Below are 25433 nucleotides of genomic sequence, written 5' to 3' on the forward strand. Positions count from 1 at the left end.
TTTGTCAAACATTTATTTTTACCAACTTTTAGTTGTATTTTGTTTAGTGTTCTTAGACAGTTAATCTGCTGATTGCAGTCCTCCAAAGACGTCAAAACTACACTGTGAAATATTTTCGGTCTTAATTTAATTCTTAAATAAATATGTTTTTTTTTTCGTTGTTGTACTTCGATTACATACTTTGAAAACCTCTTTATTTGAAAGCGTTTTATTTCACCAAATAATTAATATTTTCTAAAACAGTAAGTTAAATACTGAACGCATTCATATATTTTATAATGATTTCATTCTCATCGTACGAATCATATCAACAGTAGTAGTTAAAATTTGTTTTGTTTATTGCCGAACTTTGTTTGTATGAAAAATTCACTTAATTGCAAAAAATGTTTGAATTTTTCATGTTGCAAATAAGCGGAGTTGACTGTATTTCTACGAATTGATATATGTAGTGTTTGAAGAGAACGTGACAATTCAACCGTAAAAGTACCTTATGTGGCAATAGAAATTTTAAAGAGCTGCTGTTGCCTAATGTCCTATTTTATTTATTTCGACGAAGGTAGAATTGATTCTGACTTTTATCAAAAAAGAAGAACTGAAAAATGAAGACAAAAATGGAAAAAAACTAGCATCTTTTCACTTTATTATTTTTACTAAAGGATCCTTAAATATACAGAGTTTGCCCACTAGTTTTCTTTTTTTTTTATGTCTACATTATTTTGGCACCACCGCTGAATGGAAATGGTTTTGAGTGAAATTTCACAGCATTTTACGTTGAATCTAAGAACGATATTTTGGTCAAATACAACTTTTCTTTTAGCAAACTATACAAGTACTTGAGCTTAATATCATCAAAATCCGTGAGCTACAAGCCGAAACCATCTATTTTTAAGATGTATTGATCTAATTTGACATTATAGCCTCTGTATTTGCAGTACTATTGGGACCTTTTTAATTATTTAAAAAAAAATTTCACTTTATAAGTCATAATTTGATAATTGGTTTTTGAATCTTTGTTTTTGCAAATTTACCCTAACTCCGAATTTTCAACTTTTGCAAACGAAGATAAAACTTTCAAAATTGTAAACAACCTACTGTTAAGGCCTTAACAATTTAATAGGTAGCAATTTGCTAAATATTTAGCAATTTACTGAGGGAGCACAAAATTTTAAAACTTTGCCTTTTATTAAAAAAAAAACATCTAAACATGTCTGAAAAGTCAATATTCGTTAAAATAAACAAATCAAAACCGCTTAAACGGACCTATTAATTGAAGTTTCCAACTGTTGACTGGAAATTCATCTACTGCTTTTATAAGACTAATTGTACATATGTTCTAAGTGTTTAGCAAACTGTTGAAAGTAAAAGAAGTCATTGCGTGATTTTAACTAAAGCTAATTTTTAAGAGATAGTAAGATGTTACATTGTTTAAAATTAGATACATTGGTAAAAATGGCTTCAACATTTTACTATAAAACATTTAAAATTTTACGTCAATAGTTTTAAATTTTTTTTTCCAACTTTATATAGAAAACCATTTTTTTTAAATAAGAAAACGTTCTTGACAAGAACCATGGTTAAAATTAAAGGCATCTGATTTTTTAAAGAAACTTAAATATTTAATCAAAAGAAACAAAAAAAAACTTAGATCAATTTTTGTTTTAAAGCTTTTAAAAACATATCAATTTAATTATTAACGCGCATCCAAAAACTAAATTAAAAAAGCGACTGGGTGTCGACCCACACTGATAGCTTCCCATCCCGTCTCTTGATTTGTCTTGCTTTAAAGGTTTGCAGGTTATTGAGTTTTGTTCAAAAGTCCTCAGTTGAAATATTTGTATTTTCTATAGGATAAAAAAGCTTGATTTCAAAATCTATTTTGGTTAACGAGATTTTTATTCGAAAACCATTTAATACCGATTTTAGTAGCGTTTCTCAACAATTTTAATTTCTTATAAACAAATACAAATTAAGTCAATATCTTCTATAATTCACGAAACATCGAGAACCGTACTATTTTTGCGTATTTTTTTTTATAAAAACTGTTGGTTTTGTATACAAAATTATAGAATGTCGGAAACAATATTTTCTGTGAGTTAAAATTAGTTTGAAGCCATTTTTCTGATTTTTGAAAAGATATTTGAGTCGGATGTCAATTTTTACAAACTTTTAGCAATATTTTGTTTAGGTTTTTATTTTTTGTAAGAAAATTGTCAATTCAATTTTTATTTAAATTTGACTGAATTTTGAAAACAATATTTTTTATAAGATACAATTAATTTGAGAGATTTACCCAAAATTATCACGAAACAATAATGCTAGCGACTTGAATTAAAATGTATATTATATATTGTAACGTAATACTTAACTGGTATATTTTTTAAAAACAATTAAATAAGCGGTTTTTTTAAAAACAAAAAATGTAATAATATACAATTTAATTTAAGTCTTTAGCATTATTGGTTCGTAAGATATTTTAGGTAAACCAATATTTCACCTGTTTTTTAAATTGCTATAATAAAATAAAAACTCAATTTTCTTGAGAACAATTTCTGCATTATTATCTATATAACAGAATTTGTTTGAAGTCGATACTACTGGTTCTTGAGCTATGGGCGACGAAAAAAAACTTCGCGAACGTACGGAAATCTGTAAAAAAAAAACTTTTATTTCAACGCTAGGGACCTTGAAACGTCGAGGATTGCCAACATTTTCAATTCGACAAATCGGACCGATTACAATAACTTCCTATGGGAAGTTAAAAAAAAAAAACAAATTAACTTATTTTTAAAAAATGAATACTAAATATTTTCAAGAAAAAATCGTTTTTTGAAGTGTGACCCAAAGAGTTTTTATTGAAGCTGATGAAATCGTTCTTTATCATAAAAGAATTGAACATAAACATTGTTTTTGACTGTACGTGCACAAAAAGAAATATTTTTTAACTCCCGTAGAAAGTTATAGCAATGCATCATATTTGTCAAATTGTAAATTTTGCGATTCTTCGACAGTTCAAGGTCACTGGAATCTAACGTAAGTTTCATAAGTCCGTATGTTCGGGATATCTTTTTTCGTCGGCCATATTTCAAGAACTAGCTGATATATGGACAAAACTTTGTTCTGCAGATTATAATATTATGTTATGCAGGAAGTTAGTGGTTTTTTTTATTATATTTACAAATTTTGTTGACCCCAAATACCTTACGAATTAGTAAAACAATCTACTATTTTATTTTTTTTTTCGTTTGACATTTTTTCTTTTAGGTTATCACTTTCGGATGTTTTGTCCGAAATTTTAAAAGTCTTATGTTAAACTAAGTTAATATTGAATTAAAAAATATATTATTCCTACTCACCATACATACATAACATTTGTGTTTTTATAGCTTGTCGATTTTTATAAATGTATTCTAAGGCATAATACGGATATTATATAAAAAATACAAAAGTTAAAATGTTCAGATTTTATCAATACTCCTTTTAATAATTATTTATTACTAACATCAACAAAAGGGGAACATAATTCTAGCAGGTTGCTACCAATTGAAATAATAAGCATAGCTATAACCAACTTCATTTATGAGCAAATATGCAATTAAATCAAATGAACATAGAAACAAAGTACCTTTACAAGAATCAATTAATATGCACAGTAGCAATATGAATTATGATAACTCATATATAGAGGTACCCTCCCAACAAAACAAGAGTTTAATTAATTTTACTATTCATTTACAATAAAGCTATTTAAAATGTCAACATGCAATCAAACTGACATGAGCTGAAATGAAACAAAACAAAACAAAAAAATTCTGAGTATTTGTATCTCAATCTGAACAAATCAATGTCAATAGCTCTCCAATCTGTTCGTTTTGCCCTTACTTCATATAAACGTAGTTCTACGTATAAATAAAGATAATATAGATAGATAAATATAACTCGATGTCTCGACACGATCTTGTTTTAAAAATTTAAATTAATTCGTTACAATAAATTGCGATAATTATTATGCATACCAATAATGTTCATTACATTGAGGTAGCTTGACAGTATTAAGGCCCTTGATAATAATGATGAAGATAAAAAAAACTAAAGGGCCTATTTTTAGATTAAGCCCATAAAAATATTTGTATTTAAATGATTGCTTAAATGTGTTTATTAATAAGCATAAGAGCTTTAATTAATATTATAAAGATGATGAATGAACTTACATAAACTTAGTAATAAGAAAAATAAAAGAAATTGAATAGAATAAGTTATTTTTAAAGTAATTCCGGAGCTCTCAAAACTTTCAACCTAATTTTTACCTTCCAATGAAATTTGGTCAACTAATTTCCTTAATGCACAAAGTTTTGGCAATACATTTTTCCAATGGAGTTTGATAGCCTTAATTGAAATCTAGCTCCAAAATTAATGTATCACGTCAGGTTTTTGAGACTTTTAAAAATTTGAAAAAAAAAAACAGGTATTTAAAGCTTTAAATTTATGAAGTAGCTTTTTTTCAAGAAAGACGTGAGGTTTTTCCAAATCTATAATTGTATAATCTTTGTTCAATATTCAGTTGAAATATTTGCTTTATTTTATATAACATTCCAAAAATTTTCATAAGTTGTTACATTTAGGCTTAAATGGTTTGAAAATAAGTTTTGTTGAATTGTTATCCAAATTATTCTTTAAAAGCAAGTTTTTGAAAATAATTTAAAAATATAGAAATAATTTGATTTTAAAACTTGAGAAAATAGTTAGAATTAAAGTTTAGATTAATCAGCACTAAAAATATAGCCCAAAACTTTTAATTTTTTGAAATTATGAAAGTACTAAAGAACCTTGAAGTTTGTTCAAACTTTATGGAGTCAAATAAAGATTCATTCATAACTAATGAGAATTTTCAATAACTTAGTAAGGTACTAAAATGATTTAAATTGTTTTAGATTGTATTAAAAAAAATGTATACTTTGCAAAAAACATCATCAAATTTAAAGTTAAGAGATATTTTGACTTTTAACTTAGCTTTAAAAATACCGTTTTTGAATTTTAAGGTGCATATATTTTAAAAACCTGATGTGATTGAAAAAAGTATTGTTTTGTTTGTGGGACAGGAAAAAATGTAATTTTGTTGTGTTATCGATAAATAATAGAATAAATTTCAAATAGAGCCACCTCAAGATGAGAGCCCTTGACTATGTCAACTAATGCTACCCTCATTCTAGCACCACCTACAATTTAATTTGATTTACGGAAAAAAAAACTAATAATCAAATTACAACCATTACAGTAAAGAATAAAATATTCGTCACAAACAATTGATATTCATCGATTCAAGAACAACTTTCTGCCATAACTCACGCGCTCCCTGGCCCTGCATGCACTGCAATACTGCGCCGGCCGGTCAGGTATTTAAGCAACAATAATTTAACAGATTCCGAGTTTTCCGGCATCAATCGAATTTTAATTAAACACAAAAAATAATATATACATTTGAGCTCAGAACTCATTAAAAATAAAATGTAATTGGATAGAAAAATAAAAAAAAATAATTGTTTGCTCAGAAAAATAGGAAAATTTATTCAAGTTTTGTTGTTTTATTTTATTTCATTTTAATTTTTATTCAAGGATTAATTATAATTAAATTATCATTTATTTAATGAAGGTGTTTGATGTCCGATAAAAAAATATAAACATAGTGTAGTATAATTCAATCAATTGTTTTAAATACATTTTAAGAAACATGGAAATGTTAAGTGTTTTTTTTTTTTGTTTTATTTATTATTTTATTTTATAATTTACCTTATCGATTGATATTGTCATTGATTTTGGCAGTGTTGGTTGCATTTTTGCTAGTGTTTGTTTTTTTTTTACATTTTTCCAGTCATTCAACCCATGTGATTAAATCTTCTTTTTCTGTGGAGCGGAGATGTATTTATTTTATTCAACATCTAAAGAAAGTTAATGTTTAATTTGAATATTCTAATTATGTTGAACATTATGGTTTATTTGTTTAACTTTCAATTGTTGTGGCAGTTAATTGCACTAAGATGTTGGATTTTTCTGTAAAGATAAGAAATGAAAGATATAAATTAAAATAATTTATTTTACAAAGTATATTATATATTTAGATATAAGTGAGTTCATATTTTTAAATATTTAAATAAATCTACAGTATGGAATATTTTTAAAACTAAGGAGTTTTTCAAGTGTTTATGTTTTTCAATTCAATATTAATCTGTATTCTTCATAACCTCTTTCATTTTTTATTCAAATAAATAAGTAATGTTTAAATTAATGATTTGAAACATAGGTTAGGTAAGGTAAAGGTAGCTGTTCGTGATGGGGTAGGACTCATTTAGACAAGTTGTTGGTTTATTTTGATATCGCATCAACCTTGAGACCAATAAGAGTTACAAATTTTGTTACTGTATTTAAGACCATTATAAAATGTTATTCCACCTGATGTTGTTTTCTTTATAACTTTTTGTTTAAGCTAAAGCTTACATGCAGCTATTGGTATGCAAGCATTTCCCAAACGTGGTAGAATGGTGCGGAATTCATCCGGTTTACAGTTTTCCTGGAATGTCTAAAACTGTTGTGCTATCTGTTTTAAATATTATCGGCAGTTATGAACTGTTAAAGAGTTTGTAGAGAAAGAGTCCGAGGATTTATTGGCAGCCTGACTGTATTTGAAAATCCGGATACAAGATGTTGATATCACCTTTTATTTAAGCTAGAACAAGATTTCTTCTATATTGCCAAAAGTTCTGCCACGAACATGCTGCAGTGATTGGAAGGATGAAGTTAGAAGAATTCTAGTCATTTAGAGTACACGCCTCAACCAGCTCCCACATTAGTTTTTACTTCAATTGGAATGATTTTTCTTTCAGGAAAGTCGATTCTCCCAGAAAAATCTCAAAGACATAGACATCTGGAACTTTCTGTCGAACTGTAGTTGGGATGGTGTAAATCTGTGTCTTTTGGATTGGATTGTAAATAACTAAGAATAACTGGCTGGCAAAAGCTGTTATAAGTAAAACGTGATGAAGCTTTGAAGCGAATATCAATGCTTGGAGTTTTTTGTATGCTAAGTAAATTTAGAGGTTTCAGATGGAGTAGAGTGTGGCAGATGGGATCGGACGAAGCGATTCGCTTAGAAATAAGCAAGCTGAACGTGACTTTCTTTTAGTTTGTCACGGTTTACATATTCGTTAAATTCTGCCCATCAAACTACCAGACCATACAATAGAAATAATCTTATATCCGATTTGTGTAACCTATTACTATTTTAGGGGTTGCAAGCCCCATTAACTAACATTAGCTTTTTTGCACGAAAAGAGAGCTATATTAGTTTTTTTTATTTTTTTTTTAATTAATACATTCTTTTTTTTTCTACAATGAGGCCCAAATATTCAGCTTCATTTGTAAACTTTAATTGGATACTTTTGATAAAAGGAGGGTCAACATTGAGAATCTTATGTTTTCTGAAGTAAAGAACTAAATCAGTTTTGTGTGGGTAGGCCATATAATCCACACCTTTCAGGTTATTTTATAAGTTTTTTTATAGCGGTTTGTAAGAGTTCTTTTTGGCGTAATAAGATGCTTCCCTTGAACTGAAACACCAACTTCATCCGAAAAATCAATCATTATAAAACCCTCCAAAACGAGACTAGTCAGAATTTTGTTGAAAACTAGGTTCTACACCGAAAAGTAATGTTTAGCCGTTTTCGATATATCGAATTTTAGAAGTCATTTTTTTTTTAAATCAAACAAAACTGTTGTCAAAATTTCTTTAGCTTGCGTAGAAGAAAAATTTAAAAACAAAATCGGTTCATAAGTTCTGAAAAAGAAAATTTAAGAACAAAATAAAAACTAAAAATACAAAAATGTTTTTAAGGAACAAAATTTTATAAAATTCTTTCAGTTCGTTAGCAATCAAATTCGAATTTTCGATGTTTAACCGAAAAATTTGTATGGGGACAACAGTTGTTTTTGATCTTTAAAGAAATTAAAATACGTCTAATGTGAACTTGTATAAAACCTTAAGTTTTAAGTTTGAACTCAATCGCCCCAATGGTTTAGGCTGTAGGGCGAGGAAAGACAAACGGGCGAAATCGGAGGACCAACTTTTTTTTGACTTTTCTACCATCGTAATGTCATGTTTGCAGTTTGCAAAATTCAAAGCTTGTTATTTAAATAATTTCAAAAACCGAAATTGAAGTTTGTTGGAAAAAAATGTTTGCTTATTCAATTTAATTTTTCTTCAAATGTTAAATAATTTTGAAGTCGTCTCTTATTATTAAAAAATATTTAAGTCAAAAACCAATCTTTAACAATTTTTAGTTTTTTAATAATAATAAAAGGAACGAAGTTTAAATAATAAGTGTCTATGTTTGGAAGTAACCCTAGAAATATGCTGATAGTTGAAAAAAAAAGAAAACTAAAAGTTTAAACATTGTATTTTTTGACTTAAATTCTTACTTTTTTGTAACAGAGAATTGATAGTTGATAAATATTGAAATCAAGCCTTTACCAATCAAATTGTTAAAAAGATAAAATTAACAAGCTTTGGTATCTATCAACACTATTAATCCTTAGTTGAATCTCCCAACAAGGCTAAATTTTGAAGGTGTCGAAGGTCGCTTTTTATGCAGTAGTCTTTTACTTTTCAAGACAACAACATAGTAAGACTTCAATGATTTATGATTTTCAAAGAGCTTATCTGATGTTATTACGTATGCATTATAAACAAAATATAAGAAAAACCTAAAAAAATGGTCTTAAATTATTATGGGTTCTCTTAGTAATAAAACACTCAGTAAAAGAAAATATATAAGAATTAATTTAGAAAAAAAATTAAATCAATTTATATTTTTAGAGCAATTTTTGACCTTACTTCTATTTTGATTAGTTTATAGAAAACTTGATATGCATTGACAGTCAACAGTTAGTAGATTTACACATTCACTAATTTAAATTTAAAAATTAAAACAAGTTATTTTATTTTTACTTCCGGAAATAAAATGAGAATTTATAATTTCTTTCCGGAAGTTTGCAAACATATACACAGAAAAAAACAGAGTTGTGATCAAAATTATAAAATATATGTTAAAATATAATTTGTATTTTTATAAATAGAATATAAAATGTGCATAATGTTACGATTAGATTTATATTTATTTATGCATAAATGAATGTATAAATATTGAGTCAAAAAAGGTATTAATTAAACCATTATAAGGAACAAACTATTTCTCAAAATTGGTAAGTTTAAGCAGATTAATCCCTTAAGGTAATATTCGATTCAGTATATTAAAAAAAATGCTACTTTAACCGTATAAAAATAATAGCACTAGAACTTTTCTTAGTATTGCTCAAGTGAAATGAGAGTTTAAGTTCTAAGTTCAAAATCTCACCTTTTGGAGTAAAAAAATATAAATAACAGGTTAACTTTTATTATAAACTATTTACACTACGTAAATAAGGTACACATATCCATAAAATAAAAGAGTAAGTGTATCAAACAAAGAGTTATGGATTTTTAAAACCGGAAACCATGAATTTTAAGATCAATTTAGTCTTTAGCCAGAAGAAAATTCATAACAAAGTTTTGTACTGTCAAATCTTAAAATTAATCAAAAAATATGGAGTGTGACTTCAAGTAGAGAATAAGCTTTATTGTAGTGATAAGGCCTGATCTTGCATTACAATAACCTGTTACAATTTGTTGAAAGCAAAAAAGTTCCAATTGAATTTTTATTTTAATTGTTATAGAAAAAACGTATGATTCCTGTTGGCATTGTCATTCGTCACGTCTTCTTGTTTTTGTTGTTGGCTTAGTTGACACAACGACACAATCACTTCAAAAACAAACAAAAAAGCCAAATACCATAATCCTACCTATTTAACTTTGAATCTAGCTATGTTACATTTTAATTAATCACTCAATACCCGCCAAATCGATTAAAAACAACCAATTCACCTTGTACCGCCATACCATCCCACCGCCGCGCCATCTACCGTCGACTTTTTTTTATAAAGACACACATGCGTGTGTGTGTTTAGTTGTGCGACTATATAAGAAACAAAAACAAAACAACAGAAATTATATTCTACACCCTACTTCTCGATGCGCTTCTATTCTCTCGCCTTTTTAGATCCATAAAACACCGCCACACACAAATACCAAAACAAAAATACACAACAAAATTCTCAAGACCATCTTACGGCCGCTGCCAGTCAGCAGAGAGCAGCGATCGGTAAGCGGTAAGCGCGTAAGAAGCAAGCTATGGCGTTTGTATGTGTTTTCAGGAAATACATTTTTCAAGGATAGAAGCTTTTATAATAATCATTAGAGATAGAGTATAAAGTATGACTGTAGGCAGCAGGCGCGATATTATAAGCGAAAACAACCGCTCATTTCTGCTTCGTAGTTTTTGCGTTTATTGTTGTTATAGATTTGAGTGACGGTGACTGTGGTATACGCCATCATACACAATTTGGGGGACAAACAAGCATTATTTCTAGTGTAAAGCTGATTTGTATTTTAAGCACACACAATTTTAAACAAAAAGAAATGTATTCCTCCTTGCAATCTTGAAATAATAAGGGTACCTTAGCTGTAGAAAGAACTAGGTAAACAAAAATCGAAAGACAAGTTTTGGGTCGCTCTTAATAGACATAAAATTCATCAAATCTAGAAATAATTCGTTTAACGATGAAAATTGATACAAGCACTGAGAATATCTTGACAAAATAACTCCAAAAATCAAAAATCCCACGTGAGCATAGAAATTATTAAGGTTTTTTGCCAAAAACTCTTGTTTTTAGACTGTAACTTTTGAATGGCAAATGTTACACAAAATATATTTAAACCTCGAATAAATATCATTAATTGAACCATTAAATATCGAAACATGGGGCTCGAAAGGTTTTTGAATTACTCATACTTTGGAATGGTCATATTTTTAAGTATGTCGAACATTTTTTGAACTAAAAAAATAATATTAATTTCGTCATAAAAAGATAACAAAAATACTTTTTTTGATGTACAACATCGAAATCATCGGTATCACAAAATTATTTGATATGTTCCCTTTTTCAAAGGATTCTCTATTCTTCAAAACCTAACTTTTATTTTTACTAGTTCCTTGCTTAATAAATGGTGTACCTTTTGCTTTTGTTAAAATAAATCGATCCAGTTTTGGCGTCCGGAAGAATCAAGCGTCTATTTTAAAACTTCAGAGCCTAAATTAATTGAAATTTGAATAATTGTTCAAGTCTACGATTTTTTCAAATTTTCTCGAAAACAGTAAACGATTGAATTAAACAAAATCTGGAAATACAAATATTTATAATATGTTTGTTCATTGTTCATACTAAAAGAAACTGTTGATACAGAATTTGTGATTTTAGAGCTTTTTAATCCAGATTTTCAAGTTAACAAATTTTTAATTATAAAATTTCGGATTATAGAATTTTAAAACTAGAATTTTAAGCAAATAGTAGTTAAATTATGTAATTGAGTTATCCAACTTTTTCACAACGATAAAATTGTTTAAAATAGTGATTTATGCTGGAACCATTATGGAATTTTGTTGAAAAAAAAATTATTCGTGAAAAAAATAAATTAATTAAATCGATTTTTTGTTTGTATAAGACAGTTTTGGTACACGTTTGGTCCTTTTCATAAAACCAAATCATTCAAGATAATTTAACCAAAATTTCCATGACTGTTCAGTGTGTTCATACTATCAACACCTATGGCAAACTTAAATTATTTTACTTAAGCCTTCAAATTACACCCTTATTTTCATTTCTCAAATAAACATATTTTTAGTGTTCTTTTATTTTATTCAAAAATATATTTTGAGATATAACGAATGGGAAAATCCCCCTAACGTTTTCATAAAGTTACTTCGGAACCCACCTACGAAAGATTCCTTAAATTATTGTTGCATTTTGACCTGTATACTTTTTTTCTTGAGCTTTGAATAAATCTCTTCCCATTTCATTTTTTATAAAACTCACTTGAAGTATAACTAAAACCTTTCAATAGAAGATCCATTCTGAGCGATTACATAAGAAAATTATTGAAACCAACCTTAAAATAATTAAATCTTTTGAACCGTCAATGGGTTACCAATCAAATATTGATTGAATTGGCTTTGAAACTGAAGGTGCACTATCATCTGCTTCGTTATCGTTTTAAAAGTTAAATACTCTTAAATAGGAGAAAGTTTTTGGAAGCAAAATAGTTTTTTCTCACTGAGAGTATTTTCACCTCGGCGGCGCGGCGCCTACTTTAAAAACAAAATATATTTCCGTATCCGTGGATTGGAAAATAAGCACGTTGTTGTAGCATTGTGGAGCTGTGTGATCATTTTCCCTAAAAATGATTCTGAAAGCAACGTTTCAGTCATCGGTGGACGTTATTTTAACCGACTTGTTTTGATGACATGAATTTTGACGTCCTCTGGTTCATGTAAGATTGCATGCCAAAAACGATTTAAAAACCTTTTTTGCTATGTCAATTTGAGAGTTGCAAATTTAACTTCTTTGGAAAATTTTTATTGGAATCTTGAGGACCGATTGTTATATCGATTATCCGTAAGCTACAGCCCAAACATAAGCAAGGTCTTGAAGAATTTTAATGACAGAATGTGCTAGTGCGAAGCCAACCGAGGAAGTCACTTGAACTTCATAATTAATGCATTAATTGGAAATCGGAAATGTTTGCTCTTACCAATAGATCTTAATTTAAAAAAAAAAAAGAAACTTTTGAGCGCCCAACTTGTAAATACAACATTTCAATTCCAAAATATAGCAGTTTCCCAATAAGAAATTAGAATTTAAATTAAAAAAGTAGAGTATTTCTAAAAAGGAATCAATGGATGTTAAATTTTCAGTAACGAAACTTCTAAAAGTTTGGGAACAACGATACAATTTATCTTTTATCTTTTAAGATAATTAAGAGAAAAACTATCGATATTATGGGTATTATTTACATTCAACATATTTGAAGCATGTTTCAAAAATTTATTGGTTTTGAGTGTGGGACGTTTTACTTAAAGTTATAACTTTTTCAAAGTTAAATGCGAACACCCTTGAATATCGCATCAATGGTAATTTTTAACACACATATATAAATGCGTGTGCATGATTTTTAATTTTCAAGTGCATACACATACAAATATGTATTACCTTTCTATTGTATACAACTTAAAGAAAATACAAAAAATTAAAATGTACATTTATAGCATAATAATCATTACTTCTTGTTGACGCCTTCCATGTTTATGATAAGACGTAAATTGCAAAAAATCTACAATTTCTCCCCTCGCACAAAACTTTCATAAATTGAAGGTCAAAACTTTCATATATTCATAAATAATATTTGCCGCCATGGCACGATGCGGTATGGCATGGTCCGCCCACCACACCATATTGCACTGCCTCAATCCGTCCAACCATCAGTATAAAGCACACATTTCATTATTATTATTATTTGACAAGAAAGCACGCAGCAAGTAAAAATATTTTATTGCACCGCGTGAGTATGTTGTTCCCCAATACATCGATCAAGGTTTTTTTGTGCATCAGGTTTTTTTGATTTTGTGTACCTTAATATAATGCAAATGTATGTATGTGTTGGTTGTATGCATTTTAAGGTGGTCCAAAAAATGTATAAGTAAATAACCCCAGTTAAATCGCTTCTTTATAATGGTCTCTCAGAGCAGGGAATATTGAATTCCAAGAAATGAAAAATACAACAATTTTTAAGTACATTTTATACTTTTCTTAAGAACGACACTATTATTTTCAGTGTTAGATTAGGCTGTTTTCTAGAAACGACAAAGATTGGTTTATAAGTAAAAACTAGGAGCAACATGTATGAATAATATTTTTTAACTACACAATGTTATCTATTCAGGGCTGAATTTTTGTTTGATAATTACAGAAATCTGTTTGATCCACCCTAATAAGCAACAACATAAAGGCACAAAATGCTTAAATGCAAGGATTAAATTTTAAGTTGAAATACTTTTATAATTTTAGCATCAGAAATTTATATTGAATCATACGTTAATGAACATGAATGGAATTTGTGCGATCCAAAGAATGTTGCCGAAAGTTCAAGTTTTTTTTTTGTATTATGCCATAAAAATAATAAATAATATTCTTAAATAATGCTTTGTTTAAATAGTTGTGCTTTTTTATTTTAAGCCAATGATTTGGAGGAAAGTTATCTTGGACCTGAGTTACAATAAGAACACTATTTCAGAAACTTTTCTTCCACGTGGGATATAAAACCAAATAAGCATTGCCGCCTAAAAATGTAAGCTTCTAAGTCCTTCTTTGATTAAAAAAACTTAAATGGTAATAAAACAAAATACACAACTGGGTCGCTTCGACTTTTTTCCTTATCAAAAGTCTATGGAAAAATAATAAATATATTTTAAAATTTAAACATAAATTTATTTTCATGCATTTAAATACCATTCAATTTCTCAAAAAGGCAATACTTTATTATTATTTTTTTCGAAAATCATTAGAACTTTCCATTAACTAATTTGTATACATACAGTTTTTAACTTTCCATAGAAAGTTATTGTAATCGGTCCGATTTTTCAAATTGAAAACTTTGACATTTCTCGGGGTTTCAAGGTCCCTAGAGTCAAAATAGAAGATTTACGCTCGCGATTTTTTTTCGTCGTCCATATCTCAAGAACTACTAGAAATATCGACTTTAAATAACTGTTGATATACAAATAATAATGCAGAAAGATGAAGAAAGGACTGTCACAAAAATTGAGTGGGTGGGATTTTATGCCATACTAGTTTTAAAAAAAGTGGAAAATTTTGGTTAGCCCAAAATATCTCACAAACCATTAACGCTAGAGACTTAAATTACATTTTAAATTATATATTGTAACGTGATACTAAACTGGTATATTTTTGGAAAAATATCCAATTAACGGTATTTTTTTATAAACCAAAAAAAAACTGAAAAAAATATTTGTCACCTCGAATAGATAACGAACAAGAAATGATTTAATCTCCAAATAATTATTTGCAATGAAGAATAAAGTTTTTGACATCTGGTAAAAAATAATCGAATAGACAGTTTATTTTTATAAAAAATAAAAACCTAAAAAAACATTATTAAAACCTGCTAAAAATTTTATTTGGACTCAAATTTCTTTTCAGAAATTAAAAATATTGGCTTCAAACAAATTTTGTCTCAAATAAAATATTTTTGTCGACATTAAACATTTTTTTTATAAAAATCCAACAGTCCGTTTTTTCCTTAAAAAATTAAATCTAAAAAAAATAATACGCCAATTTTATAAAAATTGACGTTCAGTTTTTGATGTCTCGTGAATAATAGAAATTGACTTTGAACTATTGTTCATTCATACAATTTGTATTTTTGTATACAAGAAATAAAAACTTTTAAGAATTGCTGCTAAAATTGGTAAAAATTGGTTTTCGACTAAAAACTCGTTAACAAAAATAGATTTTAAATCAAATTTTTTATTATATGCAAAATAATAATGATTGTTGATTTTTAAGTTTTTAAGAATAATTCAAGCGACAACAAAACACACGATTCTACTAACTTTTAAGCAAGACAAATAGACAGATAGTATGGGAAGTTATCAATGTGGGTCGCCTCCCAGCCTCTTTTTGATTCTTTTAAATTTTATTTTCGAAATATTTCTAGTATATACTTATTTATTACTTATTGGAATTTTATTAAGAATGTTGACCTGTTTTTTAGATACAGAATTTTGATACAAAAACAAACTTGGAATATTTTTAAAATATCTGAAAAAACAGATATTCTTGTTTATCAAATATTATTAAGAAAAAAAGGACTTTTTCAAAAAAGTATTATTTAAATCGGTTCTTTAGTTAAAAAGATAATTTAAAATAAAAAAGTGGTTATGGGGGGTGGGGTGGTAGGTGGAACTCTTCTGAAGCAATATAAACATATTTATTTAAAATTTAAAGAATCAAAGTAAAGAAAGAATTTTTTTCCGTTTCAAAGGTAAAATCCCGTAAAAGTACAAATATTGTTTTTTTTTTTTGTTAAACTAAGAGTTAATTGCGTATTTGTTTTTGTATGTAATTGTGCAAATATGTGCTTTTGTAAGTTGTTTGTCAGGAATTCATGTTCAGAACTTAAACATTTTGACTCCAGAATGTGTTTTCACTAAGATGACAATATTTATTGTATAAGCGAATCACATTTCAGGATCTTAAAGTGAAGTTCAAGGATCCTTAACAGTGTCCAAGATTTTACTGTTGAGTTATTTTGTCTAGGAAAGCCAGTAACCAATCATCAACCACTTTGAAAAAGATGTGGGAATAGGCCCAAGGTTGAGTTGAACTTACTGTTTCCACGAATCCAAGTGAAATAGGATTCAAAGAAAACCACATTGGGAAATAATTTGAGTCGATTTTTGCCCACTTTAAAGTTATTTTTGAAAACTTTTTTTTTAAAGGGACAGAAATGTTTGCTATTGAGGACTTTTAGCATTTTTCAGTTAGAATATTTTTCAAAAAAAAAAAAAAATGTTGAAAAAATTCAACTAGCAGTTTTTTTTTTGAATCAAAATCAATATAAAAGGTAATTTTCCAGACCTGTAGTTTTTATGAAGAAGTTAAACTCATATAATTTAATATAATAGCCAAGAATTAAGCTTTATGACAAAGATAGGGGTTTTCTAATATGTTTTCAAAATGATTTAGGGAAATTGGACGAAGCTGTTGGCTAGAATAAATTTCAACAGAAAGTCCCATTTTTCAACCACTTTTGTATGTCAGCAATAACGCACCTTTAAAGTTTCCACTCGGGCTTTCCTGCGTAGAAAAGGGACTCTATCTAACCCCAAAACAAATAGTCGTTGTAAAATAGCACAATCTTTGAAATCACGCCACAGGGTCACTACGCGAGATAATGACCTCACGAAGAGCTTCCTTCAAAAAAATAATTGTTTCGTTGGCTGTATTTTCTGAACCGCCACGTTCCCGACGATTTGCAACGTTGTTCAATGAATAAGTCAATAAAATATAAAACGGCAATCCAAAGAGAGCATAAATCAAGTGACAGCTGTCAAAAACAATAACTCAAAAAAAGTGTATTAAGAGTAAAAAGCCCACGTCTAAAAAAACATCCGTTTGAAAGTCAGTCTCTCCTTCAAAACCTAAAAAAAAAAGATATATAAATATAAAATTTTGCTCAAACTGTAGCTGTCAACAACTCTGTCAAATCAAAACTAGATTTATATCAATTTTGATCAATCACAACTACAATACCTATTAAATTGCTTCTATACACACCATAAAGCATAAACTTCCTTATCTATCATCTAAACTGTCATCAGTTACCACGGATAAGTCTAGTTCGACAAACTATATCAAAGTCTAATTATTATTACTTACAAGACGAATAAATAAAAGAACAAACATAATATTGATCCGGTTCCACATTGAAATTGAAATTGAAAATATCAAGTTCAACAAATTAATTCCAATTACAAAGTGACAACACACCACATCATTGCCAACGGGTAGGTAAAGTACTTCGCGCAATCCTGTCAATCGGCCATAATACTCGGGTAAGTACATATTTCCAATGGCCAATATATGTGTTCATAAAATAAATATTCTTGTCACCATAATGATCTGTCATAGAGTAAGCGCAGTAAGTATCGCAAGGTATCGATTCTTTCTTATTTAAGTTCTGCACGCGTTTAAGTTATTGTCATGGATAATAAATGTGACAATCCGAAGAAAGATTTATAGGTTAATTAAAGTGCGATTGTGGTCACATTCAATTCGCTTATACCACCCCAGCTGCATATTAGCACCCAGTAACCTAACAAACTCATTTCTAGCCATCCATCCAATTTCCATTCTGATTCAGTTCTAAGTTAGTTAGTTTAACATTAGCAGCACCAATAAGAGATCAGCAACAGAAGGCGGCGGCGGTGGTAAGTCACACGCAGTGTTGAATGTACCTCACCTCAATTTACTATTGTTCACGGAATGCTGGCTAGTGGAATTAATTAAACTACTTTTGCTAATGTTCTATAATACCTTTTTTCATATAACGAGATGCAAAGAAAATATACTACTTGTTAATCACCACAAAGGATTAAATCTTAGAAGAAAAAGATAATATATTTTATCATGATAGAAGAACGGATTGCATGTGTGCTGCATCAACATTCCAATATGTTCTACACGACACGAAACACGAGGCAATTAAAACTAGTACCTTCGAGTATCAGAATTCTGAAGGATTGGATAGAATGAAGAACAACGCTGTTGCTATACATTATCATTTTAAAATGCATGCAGTTGAATTGAAATTCTTGGTATTTTGTTTTTCAGGAAGACTTTTTTTTGCGTTTGAAAGAATGTCTGTCCCTATTAACTTCATTTGCAGTTCACACTTTTTCCAACGCCACCTGTATTCAAACTTGTAAAAAGTTATCTTCCGAAAGAGGAATTTTATAGTCTTGATTCTTTAAATGTTGTTTGAAATTGCTAAATACGAAGAAGAATAAAATTAAACTTCTAACAGACGTAAGATACATATTTCTTTAACTTTTTCAATATTTAGAGTTGATGGAAACAAATATTTTGTAGAGTTTAAGAGAAACTTCAAAACTCATTTATTTTAAAGAAACAAATACAAATACTTTTATTTTATATAAATTCTGAAGGCGGCATCTTAAGAACTTCTTTTATAGACGTTGCGGTTTATGAAATCATCAGTATTACAATGGTTTGAGTTGAATGACAATTCAGTGATATATTATTTCATTCCAGCAATTAACAATAAACAAATAAGAGAAATCAATTTATTCTTGTAACTAGTATTTTCTAAAAAAAATATCTCATAAAGTGCGCATTAATTAAATGTAATTCTAATGAGACAACTGCTATATGTTAATTTTACACTATAGTCGAATATATGGTTCCACATTAATTTGCATATTTGCATAAAATAATTATTGTTGTCTCGAGACAGAAATATCAAAGACACCATAGAACATTGCACTTTTTTTAATTCCCTCGAGTCATTTTTGTATTCTTAGGTAATCGCATTGTTTCTCTTGTTATTGTAGATCGGCCCACACCATTGAACAATAATAACAACAACAATAAAAAATGTAGATTACTCACCTGTCTCGCCTATTTCAATCAAGTTAATTGTTTGTCAATTTATAGTTAGTTGTAAATTACAAACAAAATATAATATATTATTTTAATAAGGACCGGTAAATATGAATAACTTATCTTAACAGTTACTATTTATGTTTTATGAAAAGTGTCATAACAATAATGGTAACAATTCTTAAAGAGTTAACATATTTTGTTGAAAGAAAAAATGTAGATATGTAGATAGTCTTTTGATGATGAATCAAAGTTAATTTGTTTAACTTTTTTCAATAGTTATTTTTAAACATAAACTTTGTAACTTTAAGTCATTGGTTTTAAGACTGTTAAAAACAAATTTAAAAAAAACAGAAGAAGAAGGAGACTACATTATTTCAAAATCTGAGTTTTAAACTTATACAAAATATTGCTTAATTTACTGTTTAATGCTTAGATTCCTTTAATTCAGACTTTAACAATAGCAATGGATAGTTAACATTCAAAATGATCATTAAGGACCGGTTAATTTTCTCAGGAGCGTTAATAAAAAGTATTGTTATTGAAAAGTATTGACTTAAAAAAAATAAATCCCTTTATTATCGGTAAATTAGGGAATTAGAAAAGAGATTCGAAATTGAGTGTCCAATTAATGAAAACAAATTATTACTTCCATTGCCAAAAAAAATTTATTTCTACATCACCTTTTTCTAAAAATGCTTAATTATCAGGCTAAATTGAAGTAACTAATATAAAGTTTTCTTAACTTATTTATATAAAAATGCTGGATTTACACAGCTCATTAGTAATTTTCTATAGAGAACAACAAAAACAAAAAATCGATGGCAAACGATCCTAAAAATTATCAATTTAAACTTTTTGTCAGTAAAGGAAAAGAATTGTTCCAGTTATTCAAATTTAGTTTTTAGAATTCTTCCAAGATTTCAAAAAGTTAAATTTATACATCAACTTTAAATAACCTTTAATTAACTGTGTTGTTTTAAGTAAAAATCCTTTTTCCGTAATGTAAAAAAAGCCGCGTTTTTTGGTATTTCATACATAGTACAGTGAGAAACTGCCAAAAGAACGAACCGAAGTAGTCCAGGTTTTATATTTGAAAGTTGAATATTTGCCAGAATAATTTATCAAAAAATTCCAAAAAAAATAGCGAAATTCAGACCAAGGATGAAATCGTGTAAGCTGATTTTTCATAGTTAATCAAAATCTAGAAAATACGTCTGTGTAAGGTAATAATCGATTTTAGAGCTTTAGCGAAACAATTTGACATAGAATAAATACTTCAAGTAGAGGATTTGTTCGTAGACTACTACATTAACAAACATTGAAACACTATTTCCATTTTAGATAGTGCTGTTAAACTTAATCAATTTTAAATCTTCTTGTTCAGTGGCAACACCAAAGAGATTTATTTAATCTTATCTGAGATAAACCTTTGGTGGAAACATAGCAAAACTTAATTATCTTTTCTATTGTTTTCTCTTGCAACATAAGCCCAGTTAGTCTATTTTCATTGACAAAACTAAAGAATATCAACAGTAACGGATTGATTTTTTTCACAATGGAAAACACATGAATCCTTTGCAAAGAGATGAATCCTTTGTCTGTTCCCTCAAAAATGATACAGTAGCTGAAATTTTCCAGGAATCAAGTGTATTTAAAAAAATTAGTTAAGTTTTAGAAATCACAATTTTCTCTTATGGAATTTATATAACATCAAATAATCTGGACGAATTCAAATCCCTTGAAAATCGTAAAAATTGATATGTACACGGAAATTTACTTAACTTTAACTTAAAAAAAAATTAAAATAGATTGGAATCGATTAAAGTGAATTTCAGAATTCCAATTTTAAATTGTCATCGATTTAAATTTTATAAGGAGTGATAGTAAAATTTAGAACTTAGTTTTATATTCAATGGAACTTAATAAGATTACAGTTAGATTTATTTATTATTTAAAAATTTAAATTCAATAAAATCTATAAAATATAATTCGAATACGCTTTTTAAAACATAACTTTGCATTACCATTGAAAAAACTCTATATTCAAAGGTTTCTTACCTTCGGGATTATGCCTTTATACCAAAAGACAATAATCCTAAATTCAAAAATTTTAAACGCACAAAAATCTCGAATAATCAAAAAGCTCGAAAGAAAATATCGCAAACAAATTTTAGATTTTGTTTTAATCTTTTAAAAGAATTAAAATAATTTATTTTCTCAAAAAAAAAATTGTTAAAATTTACTCAAAATGCATTCAAAAATATTTAATTTTATTAAAGTAAAAAAACTAAAAATAATAATTAAAGTAATTAAAAGGAAACATAAGCCAAAGTTGTATTGTAAACTTTCCAATACTTAGACTCATCTCTTTCTTTTCTTTTTTACCCTTATAAAATAATCCTATAATTTTTGTTTCAACTTTATAAATTAGTTGGCGTAATAATCCGTTGAAAACTAGGCTCTAGTGACTTACAACTCTAAACCATTCATGTGTGAGAGTAATGTTGGCCAGGGGACCTACAGTTTTAAGCCGAATCCGAACGGCTAATTTGCGAAAGAACTTTTCATGACAAGAAAGCAGTACCCGTACAAAAAACATTAGATGGCACAGGCAAGGACTAAACCCAAGACCTCTAGCATGGCAGCCCTACGCACTAACCATCACGCCACGGGAACTACTCTTTCAAATTTAATAAATCTTTTATTTTAAGTTAATTGATTCGCGCTGGCGAATATTTTATTGATCTCAAAATGAACGTATTTATTATTATTATTCTTTATTCCTTATAGATTTTTGCTTTCCTGATAATGGCTTTCAATTTTGTATGATAGACGAAACAAAAACTCAAACCGTAACATTATGATTTTGGGAGATGGAGACCACTTATAATTCCAAAATCCGAAATTTTTGCAAATATAATAATTTTAATAAATCTTACGGAACCATATTGAATTTATAAAAACTAGCTTTAAATTTATTTCAATAATTCCAATGGCTTGAAAATCTTCGAAAATAAAACAATTACACCCACAGATTAAGCTGTATTTTATGGTATAATTTTTAGAAGTTGGTAGTGTTGATAAACAAATATTTTTGTTTCAGTTTTTAATCTAATTTTACTTGTTTTTCTGAAAGCTATCACATGACTATTGGAGCTTTGCGATTAAATTAGACAATTTATAGCAGAAATATTTGTATCATGCTTAATATTCACTGAAATATCTAAACAGTTGTCTCAACATAAGTTTATAAAACATTCATCTTGAGAGTAAAATCTAAATATTCTTATACATATAGCATTGACAACTGTACTCGCAATTAGGAATGGTTCAGAGTTGTAAGTCACTAATCCTTAGTTTTCAAAGGATTGTTGCGCCACCCAAATTATTTTTATTTTTTACATAGCATTGAAATGAATATCAGATAGTAAAAAAGAATTTAATCCGAAAATGCAGGCTAATTTTTATAAATATTATGATTTCTTTAAAGATAATGTCTTGACCTAGTTCCATATAATCAGAAGCAATAAGTTTTTTATCAGAATTTTTAAACCATTATCCCCTAAAATGATTAAATTTAAAGAAAATAGTTACCTACATAAAACAATTTTTGATTTTTAATTATTAATTATTATCATTTTTTAGAAAGCAAGCTCCACTAACTTTAAATTTTATAAATTAAATACACATATTTTTTGCATTTAATTCTTTTTTAAACAAAAAACCTAGATAAATAAATATGTTCTTCTAAAAACTTTTAATTTTTCAAGGTTTTAAAGATAAGAATAAATAATTTTATTTCATTTATCTTAAAACTTTATTTGTTTAAATTTTTCAAGTTCATTTTATTTTTGTTTTTAAGTTATACTCGTAGAAGTTTGATTATAATGCATGTGTACACTGTACACATAATTCTGACTATAAAAACAAAATAATCAAAATTCTGATAAGCAAGCTTTAGTTTTCACGGCCAACAACTCCCCATAAAAGTTAAAAAGAAGAAGTAATAAAAAAACTTATAGACCATGAAACAATAAAAGAACTAATGAATTAAGACACATCTTATTTCTATACCTGAGAGAAAAAGTTTAAACAAAAAGAAGAATAGTATAAGGTCATTTCATTGCATTCAATAATAAAATATGTTGAAAATATATACCACATTCTTAGACGAAAAATAAGTGTATAGAAATAAGGTACAGGAGGGGAGTAAAGGGTTACTCATCTTGCGTCAACTTCAAGGGCGTATAAAAAGGAAGGGCGTCTATTTAGGAAAGTTGTAATTATTATTTTAATGAAATAAAGGTTTTTCCATAAGAATTTCGGAAAGAATAATGACAAAAACTAAATTGTCTTAATTTTAGTAACGAACCTCAATTCCCTAGGAAAACTTATATATAGGAAGTCCCGTAATTTTTCACTTTTTATTAAAGTGCTTTTATGTATTAAACAATTCTTTTATTTCAAGTTCAAAACTGGCAAGATTTATTGCGTAGTTCAGGAAAATAAGATACAATTTAATTTGAAATAATTCTGAGAGAGCTTAACTTATTGCTCCATTCAAATTTTTTAAGAAGTGTTAAGGACATCTAAACGAAAATCTCCAAAATTGTACCATTTTGTCTAGGATATTTTACTGGTTTTTCCTTAAAAAGAGTTACCTTAGATTTATATAATTAGTCACCTAAATTATTGTTAATGTTAAGTTAATTTATATAGCAAAACTGTCCCAAGCTCACATTCCCTTAAATTGTCTAGTTTACAGACTAACATTTATCAAATACACCCCTGGTATCAAATTATAATCACCTCCAAAGCTTTCCTCGACATTTATGTATATTTATAAGATTTTTCAAGAATAGATAATTTACACCAATTCCAAGTTCACCTCAATGCCATCAGAATTAAATTCAATTGAAGAATCCCGCGTCGAAAGCATAATACAATATTATTTTATAACAAATGAGCGACACAAGAACAACAACAAATACAAAACAAAAACAACCTAAACCATATCAATTTCCATTCTGACGTTTTTATAGTTATTTTTTTTGTTGTTTTTCGGTTTGTGTCTGCACTGAAGTGTATTTGATAGAGATCCAAGTTCACACCAAGAGTAGCTATATATCTATTAAAAGTAGTATAACGATGGGCAGCTAAATAAACATTCTAAAAACAAAACAAACAAAAAAAAACATCATCAAATGCAAATTCAAAATAAAAACAAACAAAGCAAACGACAGCCGCGTCTATATCGTCCCAACAGCCGACATCACCATCGAATCGACCATCACCTAGCGTTAGCAATGCACTGCCACTCCAAGCGATCGTGCCTAGAATTTTGACCTTCGCTACAAGTAATTTCGTTGTCGTCTCAGCTCTGGCTCAGGGGAATAAATTACAACCGCCTCTCGAGAAACCACTATCAACACGTTTACGCTAGAACCATAATAGTCCCGATATACAACTACTATATTCGACTAATAATAATAATAAGACGCGCGTATACAACGCATTTAGTAGGTAAGGTATGTGTATCATAGCTATAGTTGGATTTGATCATATGCAGCACCCCATCTTTTCTTCCTCTCGCAATGCCAAACTACCGCACCGACCATCATCGCACAGTGTTGTTGGCGTCAACGCAATTTGTGACTTTTCCGCATAGAAAAGCTCAAAAACTATTTGGATCTTGGTGTTGACAGTGACACACTACATCTGCATAAATACATGAACACTCATACGATGCACTAGCAAACCTTTAATTTAAAGCTTTTTCCACAAAACGGTGAAAAATATCACTACACTGAAGAAAATCTCCCTATGAAATTTAGACTTCTTGGTGCGATAAATTTATTCACAGAATTCGAAAATGTTTGGACTTCAAGTTGAAACAAAAAAGTTTTTTTAAAGATCAGTATTTTTATATGAGTTTGTATCTAATCTATCTGTTAGTACGAGTACAATTCATTAAAAATTACCACAACTGACAGTTCAATAAATAAAGTCAAGTGTCATCTGTCACTTAAGTTTTCTATAAAGGAAGTTTTCTCAGAGCTACATAACTATGAGTTGGCAACACTATTTTAACTACATATTTTAATTTATCACTCTCAAGTGATTTAATTTAAATTTGGTTTGGCCTGTTGGAGATACGTTTTTAGCTATGAAGCTACTTTTTAATTTAAAAACGTTGGATACGTCAATACAAAAAATTGACAATAATTCTGGAGTGTATGTTGAACTTGAAA

The 25433-nt window shown here is 28.3% G+C and overlaps 1 long non-coding RNA gene across 1 annotated transcript in view; it reads right to left on the bottom strand.

The window, feature by feature from the left end:
- LOC129945018 (uncharacterized) overlaps positions 1-25433 on the bottom strand; it is a 111900-nt gene that overhangs the window by 12652 nt on the left and 73815 nt on the right. The window contains exon 2 of the long non-coding RNA XR_008781488.1: positions 5785-6045. This is a non-coding gene — a long non-coding RNA (uncharacterized LOC129945018). The remainder of the gene's footprint in view (positions 1-5784; positions 6046-25433) is intronic.

This window comes from Eupeodes corollae, chromosome 2 (assembly GCF_945859685.1).
Source record: "Eupeodes corollae chromosome 2, idEupCoro1.1, whole genome shotgun sequence".
In the NCBI taxonomy this organism is placed as follows: domain Eukaryota; kingdom Metazoa; phylum Arthropoda; class Insecta; order Diptera; family Syrphidae; genus Eupeodes; species Eupeodes corollae.